The 5,559-nt window shown below is 38.2% G+C and overlaps 1 non-coding gene across 1 annotated transcript; it reads right to left on the reverse strand.

Annotated features, from left to right (window-relative positions):
• Positions 1-2,155: 2,155 nt before the first annotated feature.
• Positions 2,156-2,217, reverse strand: LOC119470874. Its single transcript, XR_005199842.1, has one exon. It is a non-coding gene; the product is annotated as a U7 small nuclear RNA (small nuclear RNA).
• Positions 2,218-5,559: the final 3,342 nt, after the last annotated feature.

Consider the following 5,559-nt stretch of genomic DNA (forward strand, 5'->3'; position numbering starts at 1 on the left):
GTAAGGCGGGGTGTATGCATGCTGCCCAGGGAGGCACGCTGTGTGTAGTTTAGAGGCTTGGGCTGTGGGGTTGTTGCAGTGGAATGTTTTCAGGTTTCTGCCTTTTTCCTAATCAGCAGAATGAAACTCCAAGGTCACTGCATGGAGAGTAAAACCCTTTTGAAATAAAATGATTTCAAACTGACAAAAACAGTTGCAAAAATAGTGCAGGGAATTCATGTATGTCCTTTACCCAGACTTGCCATTATTAAATATTTTGCGATATTTTGTTTTTTAATCATCCTCTGCCTATATTTTTCCTGAATCTTTTGAAAGCAGCTTGTGTGTCATGCCCCCTTAACCCTTGACAGTTTGGTTTATATTTTCTAATATATATTATATTTCCTAACATTCTTCTATGCAACTATAGTACAGTTAGCAAAATCAGAAAATGTAACTGTGGTATATCGGACTACTCTGTTACCCACTCCACAGTCCACAGTCCTGTTTCGTTCCTTGTCCTACTCATGTTCTCCATAGTATTTTTACTCTCCACTACAGGGGCTTTATTGCATTTAGTTATCACATCTCTTCAGGTCCATTAATCTGGGACAGTTCCTTACTCTTTCTCTGTCTTTCACAATAGACAAAGTGACATTTCTGAAAAATACAAACTACTCATTTTATAGAATGTTCCCCAATTTTTTTCCTGATATTTATTCACAATTCAGGTTATACATCCTTGGCCAGAATACAAAAACCGTGATGCTGTCCCCTTCTCAGAGTCTCTCTGCAGACTCAGAATATCCATCTGACCCTCATGAGTGGTGCTAGTTTTGAACACCTGGCCAAGGTGCTACCTGTTTCTCCACCACCTACTAATTCCCCCTCCTCCTCACCACCACCACCCACACCCGGCAATGAATAATGTGTCTATTATGCAACTGAAAATGTCTATTGAAAGATATTTGAAGACCTTGTAAATCTCCTCCTTTTCATCAAACTCCTCCTCCACCAACCACTTCAGCATCCACTGAGATATCCTCTCTAAACAAACTTTGTGCCATGGTTGTAAGATAGTGATCCACATGTCTATCAGTTGGCATTCTACTCAAAGAGTTCTCCCTTCTCTCCATTTGCTTATTATTAGCGTGTACTCCTAGATTTCTACGTTATTCATTGTTTATTTTGATGCATATATTGTCTTAGATTTAGCCAGTGGGGTCCCTTAAAGCTGGCTCCTAGGTCCTTTTAACATTGCGCTCTGTCTCTCTCTCTCTCTCTGCTTCTTTCTCTCTCTCTCTCACTCTCTCTTTCTGCCTTTCCTTACTTTCTAGTGCAACAAGATGTTCCAGGCTCATTTAATACCCTCTAGGCACCGGTCCTGGAATTATTTCTCCAATGAAATCTTACAGTGGAGAATGGTATTTAGAAGCCAAGATCTGGGTGCAAGGGGTGCTCATTGCCACTGGGATATTATTAATCTTGGCCCTTAAGTGGACACATCTAGGAAATATGTATGTATATTTGTTTAAATATGCATACATATGAGCACAGATACGTGCGTGTGTGTTTTTGAAATAATGAGTTCATACTGTTATCTCTAATTCCAAATCTACTCCACAGGAATCTTTCTTGCCTTCTTCCATCTTTTACTGTGTCTCCCTTCTCCCACAGTGAAAATCCTAGCTCCCCAAAACAATGTATTTTCTGGTTTGCTCAATTGCATACTATGCATAAAATAATTTAATTGCTGCTCCCTTAATGCTATGAAAAAAATAAGGGGCTTAAAAATTCTTTGCAGTACTAGGCTGAGAGCACACAGCTGACATACTTTGCTTAAAGTTATGAATATTAGTTTTTTTTAACACTTATGTTATTCATTTATAATATAATCGGATTCAGTTACTTCTGTTTGGATTCAGTTTTTATTCCTCTCCCCTCAACTTTCTTGATTTTATTTTTTAATATATAGAACACTATCATGTTTCCAAAATTAAGCCTGGAAAAACAGTATACTCAGAGAAGTGTCAGTCCTCCTCCTATCCCTTCTACCTCTCCCTCCCACTCCTTCTAGGTAACCAATTTAATTGTTTTCTGGTTTACCACTATTGTGTATGTGAGTGTGTATGTGTGTTTTGCCAAAATATGCAGATACATTTATCTTTTCTTTTCTGTATGTTTTCCAGTGAAAACCAGCAAACGTTCTAGATAAGTTCTAAAAGAGCTGTAACAATTACATGTATGTTTTCTTCTAGTCCCTTCTTTCTTACAAAAGAAAAGTAGCAGATGATGTATACCCTATTGCAACTTCCGTTTTTTATTTAACAAAATATCCTGGAAATTATCCTATATCTGTTCACAGAAGTCTTCCTTATTCTTTTTATTATAGTCTTGCCAACAGAATGTTTTGTGAAGCTTTTAATTTTTTACCAGTTTGATGGGAAGATAAATAGTATCTTTGTAGTTTAATTTACAACTCTATTATAATTTACAACAACAAATGTCTTTTCATATGTTTATGGACTCTTCTTTAGATCTTTACTATGAATTGTCTGTTTATGATTTTCCTCATTTTTTAATAGAAGATTTGGAGTTTTCCCTTAATGTTTAAGTACTTTATATATCAGGGATATTACCCTTTTATCTATAATGTGTGTGGAAATAGCTTCTCCCAATTTGTCATTTGTGGTTTTCTCAAGTAACATAAAATTTACCATCATAACCATTTTTAAGCTTATAATTCTGTGCCATTAAGAACATTTACCATCCATCTCTGGACCATTATCATTCCAAACTGAGACTCAGAACTCATAAACAATAATGAGAACTCTCCATTCCTCTCTTCCTCAAGCCCCTGGTGACTGTCATTTTACTTTATGTCTCTATAATTTTGATTACTCTAGGAACCTCAGATAAGTGAAATCATTCAGTATGTGTCTTTTTGTGTCTGGATCATTTCATCTAGAATGTTGTCCTCAAGGTTAATCTATGTTCTGATATGTGTTAGATTTTTCTTCCTTTTTAGGGCTGAATAATATTCCATTGTATGAATACACCACATTTTGTTTCTCCATTTATCTGTTGATGGATATCTGTGTTGTCCCACCCTTTGGCCACTGTAAATAACACTGCTATGGACGTGGATGTAGAAATATCTGTTTGAGTCCCTGCTTTCAATTCCTTTATGTATACAACTAGAAATGGAATTGCTGGATCATATAGCAATTCTATGTTTAATTTTTTAAGGAATCACTATACTGTTTTTGACAGCAGTGCACAAAGGTTCCAATTTATCCATATCCTCACCAACACTTGTTATTTATTTATTTATTTTTTAATGTTTTATAGGCCAGGTGCAGTGGCTAACGCCTATAATCCCAGCACTTTGGGAAGCCAAAGTGGATGGATCATGAGGTCAGGAGTTCAAGACCAGCCTGGCCAATATGGTGAAATCCTGTCTCTATTAAAAATACAAAAATTAGCTGGGCGTGGTGGTGCTCACCTATAGTCTCAGCTGCTCGGGAGGCTGAGGCAGAAGAATGGCTTGAACTAGTGAGCCAGAGGTTGCAGTGAGCTGAGATCATGCCACTGCACTCCAGCCTGGGTGATGGAGTGAGACTGCATCTCAAAACAATGTTTTTATATAATAGCTATTCTAACGAATATGAAGTGGTATCTCACTGTGGGTTTTTGTATTTTTTTTTTTCATAATCAATACTGAAGGTACATTACAGTTTATCCTCATGAATTATCGTTGTTCTCATGACATACACTTTGTCCTTGCAGTTTCGACTTTGTTTTTCAAATGCCCCATGTCACATCTAGCTATTCTTCTGATTACCAGGTCTACAAACTACAGACCTGCCCCATGTACAATGGAAAGACTTCCATAACATGTCTTCTACCTCTAACATTGTCTAAAGTTTAATCCCCGTCATATATCCCTTATTCCATCAAAGTAATAATAGTTTTACTTTGCAGATGAAATCCTAATGATATACAATTGATACGTGTTTAGGAAGTGAGGTTTTTGGCTATAAATTGTCCCTCTTTGTCTCACATAATGTTTTTTGGCCTATTCTGTTTGATATCAGAATCACAGCAACGGGGGTGCTGTCATTTTTAGAGTTGGGGTTTCCTTTATGGCTACATTTGAAAATCTTTTCTTTTAAAGGGCGAACTGAGCCCACTTTGTAAATTGGAATGACTGATGTGGTTTGTTCTCAGCTCTGTCATATGGTTTCCTATTATGACTACTGCATCACTGCACGACACTTAGTGTGTTTCTTTCATTATTTTCTATGTATTATTTGCTATTTTTAGCACTTTTGGGACTTTGGAATAGGTTTTCCAATATTTGGGAATATGTATATTTTGTTTTATTTTTATTTATATTTTAGATATATTACCCTTACTTCTTATTTTTTATTTCTAACTTTTTAGCATCTAGTCTGGCAGTTTTCTATGGCATCCTTTCACTCCTACCTGCTACTGGTAGGAGTAGCAGACAATGATATTATTCTCTTTTCCCTTCACTCTTCCCCTTCTTCTCCAATTGTCTTTAGTTGCACCTGTTTCAAGTTTATTAGAAAGTATAATGTGTATACACTAGTCTTCCACCTGCTGAATATACAAAATACTCTCCATTAGTCACGCCGCTGGCTTCCTCAGCTGTCTCTTGGTTGGAGGAAGCTCATTCACTAAGATTTCTCATGAAAGGCCCATGTGTGTGATGGTCTCTGAATTTTTGCATTCAGATCACCTCTGTTTGCCTATAATGTTGACACTTGAGGGCTGGGTATAAAAAATCACTGCCTAGTACTTTTTCTTTTGAGATGGATTCTCGCTCTGTCACCCAGGCTGGAGTGCAATGGCATGATCTCGGCTCGCTGCAACCTCCACCTCCCGGGTTTGAGACATTCTCCCACCTCAGCCTCCCAAGTAGCTGGGATTACAAGAACCGTCCATCATGCCTGGCGAATTTTCATATTTTTGTAGAGATGGGGTTTCACCATGTTGGCCAAGCTGGTCTCGAACTCCTGACCTCAGGTGATCCATCTGCCTCAGCCTCTCAAAGTGCTGGGATTACAGGCATGAGCCACTGTGTCCAGCCTGCCTGGTACTTTTGTTCCTTGATAATGCTGCTTCACTGTTACCTGGCTTTGCATGTTGCTGTTCAGAAGTCTGATGCCATAAATTTTTATCTCTATAGGCAATTTGATCTTTTTTGCCTTTAAAATGTAATTGTTTTACTAGAATATATGTTGGAGTCAATAATTCCAGACCATTTCCCTACCATGGAAGTCATAGTTAAAATTTTCCTTATTCAGCCAGGCGCAGTGGCTCATATCTGTAATCCCAGCACCTTGGGAGGCCAAGGTGGGCAGATCGCCTGAGGTCAGGAGTTTGAGATCAGCCCGACCAACACCTGTCTCCATTAAAAATACAAAATTAGCCAGGTGTGGTGGTGGGTGCCTGCAATCCCAGCTACTCAGCAGGCTGGAGGTTGTGGTGAGCCGAGATTGTGCCATTGCACTCTAGCCTGGGCAACAAGAGTGAAACTCCACCTAAAAAAAA

Source organism: Cebus imitator, unplaced genomic scaffold (genome assembly GCF_001604975.1).
Source record: "Cebus imitator isolate Cc_AM_T3 unplaced genomic scaffold, Cebus_imitator-1.0 Scaffold42, whole genome shotgun sequence".
Taxonomy (NCBI): domain Eukaryota; kingdom Metazoa; phylum Chordata; class Mammalia; order Primates; family Cebidae; genus Cebus; species Cebus imitator.